The sequence below is a fragment of the Dromaius novaehollandiae genome, chromosome W (assembly GCF_036370855.1).
Source record: "Dromaius novaehollandiae isolate bDroNov1 chromosome W, bDroNov1.hap1, whole genome shotgun sequence".
NCBI lineage: Eukaryota > Metazoa > Chordata > Aves > Casuariiformes > Dromaiidae > Dromaius > Dromaius novaehollandiae.
In genome coordinates, this window is record NC_088130.1 from 25687292 (window position 1) to 25707477 (window position 20186).

General features: G+C 38.8%; 1 protein-coding gene across 5 annotated transcripts in view; it reads right to left on the bottom strand.

Annotated features, from left to right (window-relative positions):
• The window catches only part of LOC112992402 (protein Largen), a 151858-nt gene that overhangs the window by 23039 nt on the left and 108633 nt on the right, over positions 1–20186 (bottom strand). The window contains exon 1 of one of the 5 annotated variants that reach the window (XR_010385564.1): positions 9953–10020. The exons of the other annotated variants lie outside the window; for them this stretch is intronic. The gene's annotated coding sequence lies outside the window, so the exon portion shown is untranslated. Of the gene's footprint in view, positions 1–9952; positions 10021–20186 lie in introns of those variants that run through there. 5 annotated transcript variants of the gene reach the window in all.

Genomic DNA, 20186 nt, shown 5'->3' on the forward strand with positions numbered 1-20186 from the left:
AGATTCTTCCAGATGATCATTTTAGTTACTTCCAATCAGCTCTTGGGGGCAGACACAATCGGAGCTGGAAGGAACACATGGAAGTCATTCAGTCCAGCTCCATGCTCAAACTTTAAAGTTAGACCAGGTTGCTCAGGGACTCATCCAAAGACGTCCAAATGTCTCCAGAGATGGATATCACAGAGCCGCTCCAAGAAACAGGCTCCAGTGCTTACCTGCTCTCTGCGTAAGAAACATCCGCAAGTAGCTGCATTTTTATAATTTGCAGATATGGGGATATCATTAACCCAGTTGCTGTAAAATAAAAGCATAAATCTATAAAGGAATCTGCAATTAAGGCTCTGTACATATCCTGTACTCTTAAAAAGGATTTTTCAACACAGCATGATGGGGATTCCATATTAACTGATTCTTTGAAGGTCTCCACAGTACCTAGGCCTACATTTAACTGACAGGTCAAGGCTTTCTCCACACCTCAAACATCTGCTATCTTGTAAAAAAACACTTTTCTAGAGTAATATGATTTCAGAGTTATTTGCTCTTGAGGAAGCCGCAATCAAAGGAAGCCTCTTCAAGAGTGGACATTATTATTTGCATCAGAATTCTTGTTTAGTTGCTATGAGAAAAATGCTAAAGAATGTTACGGCATGCTCATTTTCTTCTACTCTATAAAAAATCAAGTAAAAGAGCCTAAGAATTTCAGCTGTTATTTAAAACTATGAATCTAAGTCATCTTAAGGGTTTAGCACAATCCTCTTTCATATAGCAGTAGAAGAACGACTGTTGAAATTTGGCTAATGAGAACATCAAGGGTCAACGGACATATTCAGCTCCTCTCTCCTATTTTAAAAGATACATGAGGACAGAAAGTACAGTACAAAGTTGTCTGTTGGGGAATTACAGTCATGGTCATCTTTGGATATGTTACCTAATCGCAGTCTGTCACTTTTTAAAATATAGTGTCTTTTGCCAAATGTTTTTATGAACACAAACCACGTTAGATCCGTTAAGTCTGTATGGAAAACTGATTTGTGCAATAACCACTGGGAAACAAACAAGCCAATTTTCTTTTGCTTTCCACAGATTTCAGCAGTTGGCCTGTTCTGCTTTAGATCTCTGGGGAAATGTTTCTTTTGATACAGAAATTCACTGCCAAGATTGCTTTTCAGTTTGCCCATGATAGGAAGTAGCCTGCCTACTTGTTGCCTTTGCTGTCTATGCCAAAACGCTTGTGTGACTCATGACTGAACTTATCCTGTACCCACCAGTACACAGAGCAGAAAGAGACATAATTTTAGCCTTTCCTTTTAATCATGCCTGTTTTCTGTCCGCCCTCCAAGGTCTGTCTAGCTGCAGATCACTATACTAATTTGCTGTTCCTTTCCCTTTATTTAAATCCTTCTTAAATCTCCTTCCTCAGATTATAAATTTAAACCATACTTTGGACTAACAAAAAAAAAAAAAAAAAAAAAAAGCATAAGCAATTTTGGTAAGCTTAAACATCTAACATGATACAAGCACACTTCAGCTTTACATTATTTCCTACCAATTTAGAAATAACTTTTAGTAGAACATTCAATCTCTGCATAATTCACAGGCAAATACAAGAAAAACAACATTTTTTTAGAGCAAGGTTCATTTGAAAAATATCTGTACAGCATTAAAACAAAAAACAAAAAAAAAAAAACAAAACCCTCTGTGAAATGCAGAATTACTCCTGTCTTTTAAAAACAGGTATTTAGCACAGAAGATATTCTAGATACTGTAACAAGTCCAACTTTAGAGTCTTTCCAAAATAGAGTAGAGTTAACATTCCCAAAGTGTACAGTTTTGTAATTCATATTTCACATTTCATTTTTGATATGTGCATGTGTAAACAGATCAGTGTTCTCAGAACAAACACTTTAATTTTTTTTTTAAAATGTCTGTATCCCCTAGATTTTTCAGAGGATAAATGAATTTCATCTATAAAATGAAAATAGCTAAGGAATATCTAGTAGTCTGCATTACAGAGTACTACCAGCTATGTAGTATCTCCTTTACTGTTTCTTTTTATATGGTAGATAAATATGAAAAAACAATAAAATACACAAAGAAACTGTGAAGATGAAGAATAAATCCCACTGACATACGAATTGTTTCTGTGCAGAATAGTACAAGCCCTGGTAATTTACAAGTTTATGTGGGGTTTAGATCAGCAGCACGCTGACAACTCTGGAGAATTATATATACAACAAAAAATCAGTATGGACCAGAATAGCATATGTGAATCACTGGAAGTGATTCTTTCACTGGGAAAATACATATTTTGGTAAAGTAGCATAATAAAGTTTGTGAATATACCTAAAATTTATGAATTTGGGGGGGGGGACAGAATTTATATTACGTTTTGTTAATGTATTCTTCGGATCATTCTTGGAAATCCTTTTGGCATAGGTCTATCCACTCTCTCACCACAAATCCGCGCGTACGTCCACCTGAAAAGCACCGTTTCATCCTGGAGGAGAACCTCTTACAGACTTGCCAGAACACATTTGGCAGCAAAGAGCAGGAGGGCCCCATACACCACTGCAGTCGGAGGAGCTCACCTTCACTTCCCAGCGACTTTCCTGAGAAACACAGATGTGCATCACCTTACAGTGATGCCACGAGGTCCTTGCAAACTTCCTTGTTTCAAATTTAGGAACCGTGCTACAGACTGGAACTGTTTTCTTTACACAGGAAAAGATGATTTACTTTGAAAACTCCGCTTAAGCATGCTTTTTGTTAAGCAAGCAATGTAATTGAAACTTTCATTTATTAAATGGATTTCAAACGTGTTCATTGTCTCAAATATTTTAGGACAGAGGGCATGCTTTGAAATCTGTATTATTTGAATGTAGCTGGCTTCAATAAATATTTAATTCATTACTTAAAATACTTATAACCTTATCTCCCCATTCCTCACCTGCACAATATCCACCCCTTTTTCTTAATTATTACATTACAAATTAACCTTTTTAAAATTAAAAAAAAATCAGAAAATCCATTTCCTTAAAGAATTCAATTTTTTAATTCTTATGAGCATATATCTAACTGGTGCCATTCATCTTTACTGTAACTCAATAACTGTGCAATTTTGCAACGTTTTGCCCTAGTGAATCTACAAATTTTTCCTAACAGCAGCATTTTGAATAGGACTCATCATACTTCCTAAAACTGGCAGAGGAAACATTTATGTTAAGCCCTTAAAATGTCAGAAACAGCAGGCATAAAAAATTTATTTAAAAGCAATGTCCTTTTAACCAGTTTAGGCGAATGATTGGTATGATGTACCTGAACTTCTGAAAAATTGCAGTAATTTATCTTTGAGAGCTCATAGAGGCTTTTCAGTTGTATAATAACAGAGCTGAAGAGCACCTAATTTGTGGGAAAGCTGATTATAGGTCTCATGGCTTTAATGGGCCAAACCCACTTTTTGTATAAAAGATTATGCTGACTCTAGTGAAATCTGCCTGCTTATGCCAGGGCTGAATTTGGCCACAGGATTAAAACAGAGCAGGTTGCTCTTAACTACAGCCCTGAAGCATGTCACCTCCTGAAGGCAACAGGTTGAGACTACAGCCTCTGCAGTGGAAAGGGTCTCCGTGATGAAAGAGAGTCATTAACCTCTCTGTTAGAAGTGCAGGGTGCAGTTAAAAACACCAGGGCATGGTTATTGGCGGCTTTAAACTTTGGGCAACATTTACGGCAAGGCAGAGTGAATGCAAAATATTATTCTGGCACACAGACTCCATGTGGATTTGAAGTTGCAATCATTACAAAATTAAATTATATTTTTAGTATGATTCATGGTGGGTCAACTGCAATCCTGTTATTGCTGTGCATTTAACTGAAGCGTGCATTAGATTTTCGAAAATAACATGAAATTATCAAATCATTTATCAGCTTCCAGCCTGGCCCACAGCTTTTACCCGTTGCTACATAACAACTTCCAGCAAAAAAAATCCAAAACAAAGCAAGGCCTCCTTCAATCAATTAAAAAGGAAATACTAATGCTGTTTTTGTAATATTTTTATCTGATTTATTGAATATCAGGTTTCATTTAGCATTAAAATATAGAATCTGTCACTCCTGAGTATTACACTTCTCAAGCATAAATGCAAAGTACTAAAGGAAATATTAACATTTTTTATATTCCTTTCTCAATATGTATTTGGGGAGAACTAGCAAAGCAGTCAATAGTACCCCAAGGATAAACTTACAAAATAGAAGTTTCTCTTTCTGGGATACCAGACTGATAGTTTTATTATCTTACACCCAAGCAACAGTAACGAGAGGCAGCTATTCTGGACAAAATTTGATATATCCAGTCAAAAATAAATTATGAAGAATTTAATATAAGAAATGCTCTTAATCTCTAAAGTCCTGATGTAAAAGATAAAATAAATGGATATAAAATTTTGAACAATTAAACTATGAAGGCATGGAATAGCAGCTGAAAAAGAACTATGAAAATTTTAAGGGCCTTGAAAGGTGTGGGGAGGTAGGGGGACCTTAGGGGTCTTCAGTATCATCAAAGATAGGATGACAGGTTCGAAAAAGTGGCATAAATGATGCACGCTTAGAACATCTGGCATTTTTGGATTTTTTCCCTCTGGAAGTACAAAAAGCAGCAGGATTTTACTCCCAGCACATTCATAGCTTTGAAGTGTTCAAATCATACACGCCATTACCCTGAATGTTGCCAGTTATGTGGTTTTTAACAATCAAAATGCAATTTTCCTTCTGCAGTGACAGGTAGAAATCTCCGGTCAAGCAAATGACATTTTTGGTTATCTGGTGTGCAGCTCAGGGCTTAGATCATGGCTAGAAGAAGCTTTCAAATGCTGAGTCCAACCAGCTAGAGCAGGCAAGCAGCTCCTGTTAAGTTTGTATAATGTTCTCCTACTATCAAAGAGTTACCTGAAATACTGAGGAACTGGCCAAGTTTCAACTAACTAGGGATTTACGATCCTAACTTATACCCAGACAGATCTGACATTTGCTATAAACCTGAGAGTCCATATGTTTGTCTAACAGAAAGCAGCAATGCCATCACTCTGCACTATCCTACCTAAAAAGGAGGAACCATCGCTAAAAGTGGAAGTGGAAAACAGGGCTATGGAAGGCATACCTTATTTTGAAGATCTGCATGAAAGAAAAGTACTCAAACCAATACGAAAAAGAGAAATAACTGGAAAAATAAGGCCCTATTTCTTACTATCAAGCTTCTAGATAATTCAGGTCCTCAAAATAGAAGGATATTTGAATGGATAAGTTCACCTAACCTTGGTTTCAGGAGAGCTCTAGAAATACTGCCATGTAATCCATTCTTCAGAATCTGCTATGTATTGCCATAGTATCTGAGCACAAGGTGCATAGACTCCAACTCTAAAAAAGTCATTTGTCTTTTAAAATATATATTTGTGTGTTCATATATACACACACACACATATACATATCTGCACATTTAGAATATCTAGGTTATAATCCTCCATTTCCACATCTTTAGTTTCCCAAGCAGTACAACATACCTTCATGCATACCCAAATGCCTACATTTTATAGATGCCCGTGCTCAGGTAGGCACATGTGTAATACCTACGTGGTCTTTCACGAAAGGAAATGAAGAACACCTCAGGTGAGTGAGGCGTTCCTTTCCCATGTGCTTTTTCGTGGTTTGTCTATGGGTAGCTCCACATTGTGGAGCTGGATGTTTGAATCATGCTGTGGAGTCCCAACCCGGACTCCACTTACAGCACTCATCTGCTGGCTATCTGATGGTCTCTCTTAGCAAGTACTGGTCTTAGATGCAATGTTATTGCATTCATTGGTAAGTACACTTTACAAATAATCCTGTAACATGCTTCCCAGGATCGGAGGCATGCCTTGACTCAGTACTCCAGCGTAAGCAGTTAGCTTTTGTGAAGTCCTGCGAACACAGTCTTTCTCAAGCAGGAGTTAGGAAAAAGTGAAACCACCTCAATAAACTTAATAACCCGGCACATGCTTACTGTTGTAAGTAATTGCTGCAACTCTACTACTACATAAAGCAAGATTTTAAGAGCAATTATTAAACGAGTCTCCAGGTTTCAGTTTTGCCAATTCACACTTCGGCACAGCAGTGAATAGAAATTACTTTCGGGGACATTAGACTTCACCTGCATACATCTTTTTCCATTTGAAGCAGCTACTAAGAGATGTCAAAGCAATCATGGAAATACTAAATAAACACACTCCTCAGACATCTTTACGGCACCTACTTTTCCTTGAACATATTCCCATTTTCACTGATGCCTCTTTATAAAAAAGGTGAGAGTATGATTTTTGCTGAAGACATAGTGACTATGTCATACATTTAAAATGTGAAGGGTACAGCAGTTTGTACTTTCAATCTTTTGTTTTTCCTAGTGATAACCATGTAATGAAATACAAGATAATGAAATGTTATCATTAGAGCTAATCAGATCTTTTCCCTTGAGAAGTCCTTTAATGAAAAATACTTCTTTCCAAAGCAAATTTTCAAAGAAAAATATAACCTGTAACAAAGTAATCAATATTCCCATAGGAAAGTAAATAAAAGCTTTCACTTTGACTTGAAATTTAAAATTAAACTGTTTTTTGCTTTTCTGTTTTAAGAGAACTGCATAACAAACTGACAGAAAGCATTCCGATTTCTCTTTAAGAATAATAAAATATTTTGCAAAGTATTTTTCCTATAAATTTGTTCTGTAAAAACACCCAAGACTCTGGCAAGATATACGTCTACTTTTGGACATGGATGAGAAAACAAGGCAAAGTCTTAGAGAACAAGAGAAGAGTTGGCAAAAGGACAAAATAGAGTTTCACAAAACCCAATGCAAAAGTATAAATAAATATATATATTTAAAATATATATATATTTTTTGTGTGTGTATATATATATGTACGTATGTATGTGTGTATATGTATGCATTTATAAAAGAAAGCTCCCTGCAACCTGTGACAGATGGCCTGGGTGAGCAGGCTGAGGGGAGAAACAGGAGTCCACGCACAGGACTCATCCTTCAAACAGCCTTAAGAATTCATGCAGAGCTCTCATGCACTTTCAGCTACGGAGAAAACCTTCACTGACAAATACTTCCTTTTTCCTTTGTACTCCAGCTCCTGAAGTGTGCCCAAGAGTTGCTGTAGTGACACTTTTTCCTGGCACACTCTCACTCTTTCTGTATCCCTTCTTGTCCTCTTTTTGTTTTCCATCATCAACTGCTTTGCCCAGTAGCTACTTCACAAATGTGCGATTCTAAAAATGCTTCCTGACATCTGTTTCCAATTCATCTTTTTCCTTGCCCTTTTCAAGCTCTATATCCTATCATGAGTACAGTAGGCCAAATTCATCCTTGATGTAACTAATCTAGCCACCGGCTCTAGGGATAGATTTGGTCTTGTCTGTGCAGAGGGTTAATTTCTGTCTAAGCTGTTTAAAACGAGATTGCAATGCAATTCCCTCTTAAGTGTCATGTTCTATATGGTGCATGTCTATTTGTCCTGTAACAGCACTTACTCTCAGGATCACCTCTACGGCTTCTATCAAAGGTTACCTATTTTATGCTGCACTTGTTCCACTTGAAATCACAGCAATGTTCTTAGGTTTCCTGTGATGATATTAGTCACAAAAGTTCAAAGGATAAACAATGGTTACCTGGTCAGTCACAAGGGCTTCCAGGCATTAGAGGGACGGATGGACACACGGACCGACACACACACATGGACACATGAAGCTGCAAAACTAAAGTGAAAGTTACCTGCCCGTTCCCTACAACGTTCGATAGAAAAACAGTGAAAAGTATTTTGTCATCTCATGCCACATGGCCTTCAGCAAAGAAACTTCCAGGAAGAAGCCACTTAGACTTAAGCTGTAAAACTAATTACAGCTTGGATGTCAGACATGGCTGCTGCAGTCGGAGTACTTTCCAGTTGTGCTTGGCTGTTTTTCCACCCCTCTTTCACCTTTCTTCATCTCTGCTACGCCCTCCACTTCCCATTTCCTCGGAGCTCCTTCCTTCCTCTACCTTGCTTGTACATCCTCTCCCAAGCTCTCCCCCTTTCACTGCTGCAGAATAATTATGGCATGAATCTGACCCTGTCGTTTGGCAGCGTAATGTCTTTTCCTTCCGCCCTGTTTCTGTGCTGTAAATTGAGGTTTGGAGCCTTCTGGAGGCTAGGGGACAACTTTCTGTTGTTCTGTGCGATGCTTGGCGCAATGAGCAGCCCCTCGACAAGCACAACTGTCAGCTAGGTCCCTAGGTCCCAATTTTGGATGTTCTTCAACAGGTATTAGAGAGACTCAAATTCATATAAAAAGGTATGTCTCAGTAAGGACAAGAAAGGGCAGCATAAGATGGCACTTACTTGCTACAGCATTGTTGTATACAGAAATGCACACAGAGAAATGTTCATAAATGAAATTATTTTACATCTTCCATGTTTGATCCAGTAACAAGCTTTTCTATTCAAGCTGAAGCTTTAGCTTGTATAAATAAATGATTAAAGCAGTATTCTGAAGTGATTTGCTAGAGAACAAGTCTCTCATTTTGAAACCTTGATTGAAGAAGCATTTTTTCCTAATTTGTCTAATATTTTGTTAGGTATGCTTAAATATTTGCTTGCATATAAACATGGGCTAGCCATACGAGGTGGGGGAAAGAACATTTCAACACTATGCCAAAATACTTACTATGGAACATGATGCAAATGGTTCTAATGTAAAATGAATGTGGCACCTGTACAGTTTGGATTGCCAAAAAACTCTCTGAGAGTAAACAAAAATGATGAAAAGCGAGTAGGCAAAAAATTCTTAATTCTTGATAACTCAAGTTACTTTAAGCTCTTGGGTTCAGAAAGGCATGAATAAATAGTAACATGTGACCAAAAAGTTCTCTGAAGAAAAGAGGCCAAACAAAATTTCACTGTTGTACATCACAAGAAACATATGGTAAGTAATAAACAAGTTACTGCAATAAATTGGACCTAAACCAAGAAACCAAGCAGTAAAGTGAAGCACTAAATCTCAGTCTCAGCCCATGTGGTACACAAGCTGCGCTGTACACCCAATGGCTGCGATTCTCTCTTCTCAGTTCCTCCATGGGAAAAAGGGACGGAGAAAATCTGCTTCTCCTCACCCCCTCCTTGGACTCTTACGCATCATCCGTCAGGCTCTCATCGCTTCTTGCTCTTTCAGGTGGATCCAGATGGACTCAAATGTGCATCTGTATCAAATGCACTTTTGACGCAGATCTCCCTGTCGCCCTCACATGCCATGTTTTGGTTCGCGTTGCAGAACCACCTCAGGGAGGACGAAACGAGTCCCCTCCAAATAAAGCCAAAAAGGCATATGCTCCCAGAGAGCACGTCATGCGCTCCAGCTGCAGACAGGCATTCAAGCCCATAGGACCAGACTAGAGCCCGCCCAATGTAACCACGCATGCCAAAGTGTGGATAGTGTGGAGAGCAGGTCCACAGCACCCACTGATTCACTCCACAAATATGATCATTTCAGTCCTTCCTACAGGCTAATGTTAACATAACCCCTGCGAGGACAAGCCCTTTGCACGGGCTTTCCATGGCATAGAGATACTCAGGTTACCGCTGCAAACCTTGGAACAAATCCATTCCACCAGGCTCATGCTGCCATTTGCTACCAGTCTTCAAAAAAGCAGTAGGGAAGGCTTTGTTCATTATTAGTCTTTCCACAAACACATTAAGTCTATGCTGATTAGCTACAGCAACAATCTGGTGCTGTTTGCAAACCGCAGTTTGTATTGTACTATCCCGTCTGGCACATAACAGCTACACTTGATTGCAACCAAAAATCATGTGTTTAGATTTTGCTCATACTTGGTGTAATTTGGGAGGCCCTTCTGCAGATGAAAGAAAAAAGACTAGTTGCTTACCTCATGTATCACCTGATGATGGTAAGTTAGCTCTACGCTGAAGAGTATTATAGCAAATTTGACCTCAGAAGCCTTCTCTAGAAAGGAAAGAAACAGCTCTAGTTTTGAAAAGCCTTTGCTATTGCACCATAAATAAATGATTGTACAGTATACAATTTCATAATCAAACCATAAATATGCAGAAAATTTACTGAAAAACTATTTCCTTTGCTCTATGTTCCTTCTACTTAGTCTTTTTAATATTATTAATTAAAAAGCTTAACTATGTGAAATTAAAGCAACAAGAAATGGCTTGATTTTGCTCATGTAACACATTTTGAAAATGGATCTGGTATAAACTGTTTCTCTGAGAATCAGAAAATGGCTGTCAGCACTATGGTTTGCTTTCAGTAATTTCTCACTCATTCCCAATGTCAGCATATAGGACTTGCAGAAACACCAAAAGTAGTTTGACAACAATATCAAGCAGGGAATCTAGCCTGCCAGAATACTATGTAATTTACATTTTGAGCATTAAGAGTGCATATGATAATGCGATTAAGTTTCTAACTTTGGATCATATTTTCATAATGGTCATTCAACTTTTATTCCCTGGGATAGACTCAGAAACCCCTATTTGCCTTAAATTCAGTAGTATTCAAAGAACAAAATGCTGCGCTGTGCAAGAACAGTGAAAGCTAGTCCGGTGTAGGCTCCGCTGTGGTTCCTGGGTCTGTCCAAGCACGGTACCCTAGGAGCACTCCGAGTTCTCTGTTCCAAGTCTGCGTCCCACCTATCCCAAATCCCTCCCGGGGCAAAAGCCGAGAGCACAACGCTACCCCTCCTCTCTCTCGTGTTCACTGCACCTCTTTCTACACAAAGCAAATGTAGGGCCTGTGGGTCACAGCCGAACTGCAGGGGCGTCCGCAGGTCCCCAGGCTCAACAACTGAGATCCTCCTCCTCCACACCAAGGCACGAACTCACGGGTCAAATTAGACAAGGGATGAGACCGTCTATGAGAAAAAGGCAGTGGGATCAGATCAGGAGTTCATAATTTTTCCAGTCAATATTGATGAAGCAGAGTGGTGCGAAGCTGATTTCTCTAATGAGCAATTCCCTGTGAGGTACTAAATCAATACACCACCTTCCTACCGATCGTACTTTTTTGTTTGTTTGTTTTCTTTCGTGTCCTAGAGTCTTCTGGCACTGTGATAAAATTCCCTGTTTTGTATTTCAGGCATTTTAAGGCTTTTACAGATATCAAATATTCCCTGAAAATATGCCACATGCAACACAGTTCTTGACATCTCATGAAGCATTCACTTGAACACGATTTAAAAGATTCATTACATGTCTGAGAGAAATAATTAATCTCTACATGTATGGTTAATGAGTAGTAGAGAAAAAAAACTGTAAAAAGAGATATTAGTATATACAAATGCTTTTCTAATACTTTCTCTGTCTCAGCATATGAGTTCAGACTACAGGACCATCACTGAAGCTTGTTACATTGGCAGTCTTTCTAGAAATCACTGAGTTGGTTGTAATTTATTTACAGCCTTATTTCTTCCCCCTGCTTCCCCAGCCCCCATGTTAAAAGAAGTGACTGAAAGGCATGTTTTTGTATAGCTGGAGCTGAATATCAGGAAAAAGAATAGGGAGAAAATGAACAATGCATGTAAAATGCATTAGTACTGCAAAATCTACATTTGGAGCCTTATGCTTGTATGAAGTTTGACTTACCATATTTACTGTTTTGCTTCAATGTTTTTTATGTTTAATGCTTCTTCTGCCTCAGCAATGCAATTGAGATTATAAAAGATGTTTCCCACATGGAAGAATGGCAAACAGTACTAGTTATTAGCATTAGTATTATTAGATTTACTCTCAAGTGTAAATGTGATCAGGATTGTCCTCAGATTATATTTGATTATAAACTACTCAGAACAGAGCCTATTGTTTTCTGTATTTTTGCACTGAGCACTGGCATAATTGGCCTGTATACCACACTGACATGTTCAAACCTAAATTACAATACAACAAAATGGAAACGTTTGTTTTAAGAAGTCTAAAAAGATGAAGTCTATGTTAACTGCTGGCATTCAGATGAAAATGGTATATTCCTGTTTTTCTAACATGAGTTTCTCATCTCTTGCTGCCACTAGTACACAATATCTTTTTCCTCTGACATTTTGAGGCATATACATGAAAATTTACTCAATATATTCTAAAAACATATTTTCTAATTACAGCAATGCTTTGTAATAGTTTAAGAAAAGGGTCCTTTATCTTATGACTATTTTCCCAGTTTCTGCACCACCCAATATTTAACAGTTTTTGAACTAGTCTGCAAGCAATATGTTACAAGCCTGAAAGTTGCACATTCTTTTGAAATAATCCCCTTGTATTTGAAAATAAGGCCACCTCAGAAAAAACAAGTTGTCGGTCTTTCAGAATTACGGATCATGTTGAGTTGCCGATACAGATTCCAAATATATGAACTGCATATCACGAATCATCATAGCTGCATTTTTTGCAAAAATTTCAAGTATGGAAATAAATGCATCAGCACAGTTTGGCCCCATGACCTATATGAGTCTTCGCTTAGAGACTCATAACAATGATACCGATTACTACTGCAAACTGGTAAAGACACAAAACTATTCCATGTAAAGTCTTGGGGGAGCCTCACAATTTCTTACCGTGACCTGGGAGCAGTGAATCTTTATCAAAGGTGTCTCTTATCCAAACTATTCAGTAATTATTGATACTACATATAATTTTAACATGAAGTTGTATTAAAACTTCAGTGAAATTATTCTTCTGTTGACCACTATTCTCATCTTTTTCACTAGTATTTCAATTATCAGAGTCTCTTGGGGAAAATAAATGCTAGAAATATTGAAGTATTTAAAAATGCTGTAACACGCTGTGTTATATATCATATAGAAACAAAAAATGTCATAGATATTTTTCCTTTTTTTTTTCTGGTTGGTTTTAGAAATAAATAACCCAAACTGAAAGCTGAATAAAAAGGTGGAAAGGAAAAAAAAAAATACAACCTCCTCCTCATTTTTGCTAAGACAAAAATAAAAAATTCCCCAACAAGTCCTTAGCAGGAAAAAAAGCTTGTGGCATTGTAGGAATGGCACAAGAATATCATGGAAAGGGGCTTGGATTATGTTTTCCAAAAAACACTGCTGGTCCGACGCATACCAAACCACATCAGCACCGTGATCTGAGGAGCGTTTGCCCGTGGCCATGTCCACAGGCTGACATTGATTCCTGGACAGCAACTAGCAATGCAGCTGCCTAAGGATGTGTCACCACAGCTAATACCAAATATGCCGTTTTACTGCAAATTTTACATATGGATGCTGGAAAGATCTGAAATAATCGTTCTAAGTATAGAGGCACATACAAATGTATCCATAAAAAGCTGGCATCCAACCCCTTCATTTTAAGTCACAGTCCAAGCAGAAGCAACCCACTAACACTCTTTGTACAATTTGTACTGAGTTATGACTGTTTATAAAACCAAAGTTTGACATTTTCTTTTTCCATCGCTCCTAGCATGCTTAACTGCTTTTTTTCATCTTGCTTCTTTGTCAAGTACAAAATTGCATTAGCCAGGAACATCAGAAAGGTATATTTTCATCTATCTTTTAATGAAAGGTGTACCATTTTTTTTTAATGGCTATCAGGGACCATTAGGGTAAACTATTTTGTCCTCCTGCTTACCACTGTAGATCTTCATAGTGATTCCCTCAGACTTGGTGTGTCTTTTTTTTTTAATGAGATGTCTGGTTTTAAATTAAAAACTTCACAGTGTGGATTCCTCACTCCATTTCAACGCAAGTTGCTCCAACAGCTACTTGCCTCAATGTTAAGTATGTTAAGGCTTATTTCTAGTCTGATTTTATTAAGTGCAGCAACAATCCCTTGTTGCACTTACCTATTAATATAATAGGCCCTCTGCTGTCAGAAAATATTTCCATTTTGTTTATGAGCAAGCCTCCTCCTAAACTCTTTCTTTATCAGGTTAAACCAACTCATATCCTGAAAGTTTTGACTTCCAGGAAAGTTTTAAGGATATAAAATCATTATTCTTGCTTTGTTCTGAATTTTGAATTTGCATCATCTTTTCTGAAGACCAATCATAAGGAAAGGATATTTTCCAGTAACAGCTTCACTAGATCTTGGTCCTCCTTGACACTGCTTTGGGTGTTCAGCTTGCTGACCAGCAATCACTGCTTCACTGGTTTAGTGGCTTTAGGCTGCTAGAGCCACTAAAGCCAGCGAGTCTAACCCAAGGGGCCAGGCATTTGGCACTGTACGTGACTTCATTAAAATCATATTATCTAAAAGAGTGAATCCTCATTCACACTCAAGCAGAAGAGCTCATGCTTTCAAAGAAAGGCAGTAACAGAGAACATTTGCCATCTGCAAATGCGTAATACATGCCGGCCGTAGGAGCCACTCAGTGTACATTTTTCCTAGTACTACATTTCTTTCCTTCAAAGCCTACAGCATTTATTGCATGATAGCCAAAACATTCCTATCCATTTTTTTTTCTATTAGCAGTGGTATTGTGATGGTTGTGATCTATTACTAACTGCTAGGAATACATACTTCAGACTAGTAAAGGAGGTGAAAGATTGAAGATGTCCACTCAATGAAAGAAGTAACTCTATTGATCCAACCACTGGGAGAAATTTTTGGCAAAGTCCAAAATGGGGCAGGGAAGCCTAAGATCTCTCCTAGGTAAAACATTTGATATCACCTCCTTTCAGTTTCATCACTCTCTCCTGTCCTTACCAACTGCTTTATACCACATTTGTCATTACAAAAAACTCCCTTTTACTTTGAGGGAAAATGCTACCAACTACCATACTACCACAGTACAAAGACTGCACTGTGGACATATGACTCATGTAAGATGGCACCATCTTACCTTGGGTAATTTTTAAAAAATACCCGAAGAGGAACCATCTACATTCAGGGACATGAGCCAGGGCAACATTTATCCTAGAGCCCACAGAAGCACAAGTTCATTTCTTCAAGCCTTTGGTCCAAAATGATCCTCCTTGTGCTCCACTAGTCTTTCATAGCTCTTAGTCACAACTTAACTGGCTCTCCTGCCATCACACCTCAAGTAAAAGCGCCAATGTGACTAAATACCATCACCACCACGTTAGTGAGCTTCTGCTTGCAGAAGCATGAGAGCGAGGAACTCCACCACCGGACACTTTAGGGACACACACACGGGCCAAGGAATGGGGCAAGATCAAGGGAAAGACTCTGAAGCAGGCCTAACGCAAGGCCAGGGATAATAACGGACTCAAGATGGCTTGCTCCTCCTATGAGAAGCTTGGCTGCGTCCAAGCTGAGCCATGAAAGCGGCAGTTCGTGGGCTATTCTCCCAAGGACAACCCACGCCACCGGAGGGAGAACAGGCAGCGGGTAGCACAAAGGCACCCTGCAATGCTACGCAACCTGATGAAGACAACCAAAAACGTGTTGCACACCCAGGCTAACTAAACCGAGACATGACCACGCGTGCATACCTGTGCCAGACAGGAGCTGCACTGCAGAGCGGCCTGGCAGCACGCAGACCAAGGGCCAACGGTCACGGAGCAACAGCCAGACAAAGCAACACCCCTCCTGGGGCAGACACAGAGGGAAGCCAAGACGTGCAATCCACTTCCAACCCCTCAGGCTAGTCCTGTTACACAGGGTTGACCACATTAAATCTATCTTTTGTCATCTTTAATAACATATAAAACTCTGCTTTTTTAATATATTATTGTAGTGGAGCTAAAATGAAATGTGTGTTTTGGCCATTTGGCAAAGCCCTTTCAGTTTTCCTTCCTTTTTTTTGACACCTAATTCAGTGGCGTTCTTTAATCTGTTTGTCCTCCAAATCACTTCATTTTGCCCCAATACTGATGAGAAATGAGCCAAAAAAAATTAAAATTGCTGTATACTGTTTTAATGTGAGAATTCTATTTTATCTCTTTAGATATCTCTCTAGGTCCCTCTAAACTAAACATGCATTATATTGCTGCCTGTGATTTTGGAGGACAGGACCCCGTCCAGTTCTATACTTCCCTGTACCTAAGTCAGCTAGTATGAAATTAGCTTGATGGTGTCAGATGTATCTTGAATCTAGACTAGTAAATTCTCTAGGGGCAAACACTGTCACCACCCATTTCTATCAGGAGTATTATACACTTAAACTTTAAAACTTAGACAAGTGGAGACACTGCTTGATGGAAGAAACACAGGAGTATTTTTCCTGCATTTCAAAATAACTATGGTATTTTAAATACTCATTCCTAGTCACCCTTCAAGCAGATTTCTAAGCATGTTTGAACTCTATCACGGAGAAATTTGTTGATCATGTGTTTGGACATCTGGAGTATGCAAAGCATTTTTTTCCCTATGTTTTACTGTTTGGTGATAGCCACACATTTAATACTAAAGCTCTTTGGACATGGATGAAAAAAATGAGCAGCTGATTTGTAATACAAAAGCAAATTACACTTCCAAATTTGTACGCAGCATCCTGTTAACATTCATTGGGGAAATGAGAGTTGATATGAGAGCAGCAAGCAATCCTATGCTCCACTAAACAAACACACAGGACAGCTTTTATATTTGCAGCAGATTCATTCGGTAAGATTTTCTTGTCCACAACATATGCTGCCTTAAAGACTTGACCTGGACACAGACTAAGAGTATTTATATAGGTAACGAATTATAGCATTTTGTTAAAAGCTTTCCTTTCACTTTAAAACAATGAGGAGTTTTTTAAAAAATCATGAAAACAAATACACCATTAAAACTGTTTCAGGAAAGAAGTGCTTTGTTTTATTTCAATTTTTTGATGGTGTTCCTACTATGATCTACAAAACCTGACCTCCTGAGCTACCAAAACTTTGGTGGGAAGTTTAGAGACCCAGGGGAACCTCAGTCCTGAATACATACATACATATATGCATATGTGTGTGCATATGTGTGTGTACATATATATACACACACATGTGTGTGTCTGTGTATGTGTGTATGTATTTAGCCTGAAGAGATGCATATAAAAATCTGTTTTCAGGGCAATATTAGACTCTAGAAGGCCAGGACAGATCTGAGAAGAACTGTGCACGTTTTGGGTGGAAAGCTTTCTATGCTTCTATAAGAAGTCCTAAGAAATGCCCATTCTCTCTCCTCCCCCCCAGTCGAGCATGAAGGACGGCATCAGAACCTTCATTCTGAATACTCAGGACGAACAGCACTGACCATAAAGCTGTGAATGTGTTCAGTTGTGACAGACACATCAAGGAGTCCCTCAGCCTGTGAAGTACAACACTTCAGCCTGTGACAACCACAGAGAGCTTAGTTTTGTGACAACCACAGAGACCTTAGTTTCAATCATCGGCTTAAAGGTAAATTCAGCGGTAGCGTTGGGAGTCGGAGGCCTCTGTTCACCAGCACATTGGCTGCCCTGTATCAGTCAGTGCGTGCTAAGGGAAGGAAGATAAATCGTTTTCTCACCATTCAGTCCCTAGCACTGACTGTTGACGACAGGCACACTTCCAACTAAAAGTGACCTGAGAATACCTAAGCACACTTTGTAAGTATTCTTATTGCCACAACTAACCAGTTCAGTAATACTCATCTGCATTAAATTAAGCAAGAGACTTAAAGGCAAACTTTTTTCTCATTCTCTCACTACTGCATGTAGGTGGAAAAAGAAAGGGGAGGGAATAGGGAAGGAAAACATAACGATGGGTATCAAAAAGCCAAAGTTTTAGACTATATAAATAATACACAAATGTGGGAGAACTAGACCCTGTGCTGAGCGAATTGCCACCTTACCACACTGGCCTGCAAAATTGTCTGGCTGTGCAAGGGATACTGAGATAAAATATCCCTCACCAAAGTGATGTAGCAGAGGAAGGGAGATGCGGCAGGGCGAGGAACACAGCCCCTGCAGGAAGCAGCAGTCTGCCATTGCCTCCCAGTGCTCCTCCAGGGCAGCGCGGCTCCGGGTCCCTCCGTCTTCCAGGCTGCAGCTAAAGGGCAGGTCCCAGGGTATTGCATTACAAACCCCTTCCCCATTTCTCTCTTCCTCTTCCACAGCTAGGATTTCAAGCACCTAAACCCATTTTTCTTTTGTTTACTGTATATTATTAAATCTCATGTTCCCTACGCATTCATTAATGGGCTCTATATTCACTGTACAGCTAATGATAGAAGTCCCCTCTACAGCTAATTTCAAAAGTCCTATTGAAGACTACTGTGATTTTCATATTATTTCTCCATCTTTAGTTCCAGTACAGGGATTGACTTTTAATGAGCATATCACCCTTATTGCCCAGCTACCCTGAACAGCAAAGGTGACTTTTCTTCCTTTCTTCAGTCAGTGAGCTAAAAAGACACGAGCGTTTCAAATGCTTTCCTTTCTAGGTAATGTAGTACCAGTTCAGGTATCAGCATGCCCATTTATGAACATTTTTCGAAATGTCTATACTTTAAAACATCTTCTAGGAATAAATGGAGCCAGCTTTGAAATACAGGTCAGCTCTGCAGTTTGCAATGTGCACAGAACGCCCTGCCGCTGTCCGCATTTCCCCTTCCACCGTGGTGGACTCATTTCATAAGCACGTGCAGGTCCCTGCTTAAAAAAAAAATAAAAATTGGCCTGTTTCTTACGTGCAGAGAGGCCCGTACTGGCTCAAGCCAAAATAAAAGCGATATAAGAAAAGTATGGCAAAATCATGTTACCTGTTTATTCTTTGGTACTGATTTAACTGGCCTGGTTTAACACCACAGTACAGGGAAGCTGGTCCCTGCAGATAGATAGGGATCAACAGATACGGAAATTGTCTCTAACCCTTTTTCGTCATATGTTTTACCAGTACAAAGAGATGGACTGATGTATCCCAGTGCAAATGGGAGAGAAATGTATGTTTATCTTAATGGCTCCTAAACACACCTTTCGTTTCGTGTGTCAACCCTGTAAAGCTGAACAATGCAATTATGATGAAATTGTGGAAAATGAAGGAAAACGGTTATCCATTAAAATTACAGCATGTGTTAGTTGCTCCTTGGCGGCAGAAGACAATGCAATTGTAACTCTAGTACCCAGTCATACACTGTATTTGTAAAAATGAAAAAGAAAAAAGATTCTGTAGATATTAGAGATTATATACAAAAAGAAATAATCAAAATGTTCTGTTCCTCACAAGCTAATTTATCCAGGAAGGAGCCTGAACAAGCTGCCATGCATGAATCACTTCTTTAGTGAAGCCAACACTGAACTAGGAAGGAAACAATACTTATGAATAATGCTGCCACTGACCAGCTTTTTCTTGCTCTCCTATGCTGAAAGTGATTCAAGATTAAGTTTAAAGTAATGATAATAAACCCACGTAAGCAAAAGTAAATTCTGGGATTGAAGTAGCATTCATCACATGGACACCACTGAAGAATATACCGAAATATGTTTGCTCAAAGTTCCTTTTGTTTTCATAATTTATCTACTATTTTCTCCTTCATATGTAACTGATTTTTTGCTTTATTACTTGCACATTTTTAAAAAAGGTGAGTCTAGAAATCAGGCAAAACAATATAAAGGGACAGATCTGAGATCAGAAAACTATTATCAAAAATATAATTTCATATTATGACCATAACATACAACCAATAGTGAAGCAGATTGTCCCCAGTTCCTTAAGGAGTATCAGTATATAAATAAAATATTGCAAGATAAAAGAAACAACCTTTCCCTTATGAGGAGGAGAGGCAATAATTTCTGGAGCACCTTTACCTGCTCTTGGTTATCTTCTCCAAGCAAGGCAGCATTTTGGTCCTGACCTTACTCGTTATTTGAAATACTGCTGCTAGTTGGCTATAGGGGAGAAAGCATGTTGTATTTCTCCTACTGGATCAGACCTGTTTTTTTTCCATACACACACACACAAAATTTATAAAAGCCATTTGCACACAAATAAAAATCCGTACTTATGCAATAACAAAAACAGTCCTGCAGAAAATGAAAAGCTGTATCTCCTATAGAGAGATACTCGCATCTTATTTTTAAAACCTGACAGGAGACTGACTGCCTCTGTGAGAAGAAATCACTGCCTCAAAATTTCCAAAGCCTCAATATCACCAAACATGGGGCAGCCTAAATACAGCCATGCTCCCACCTGCTTATGCCCCAAGGTACTGTGCTCCACCTGATAAACAGCA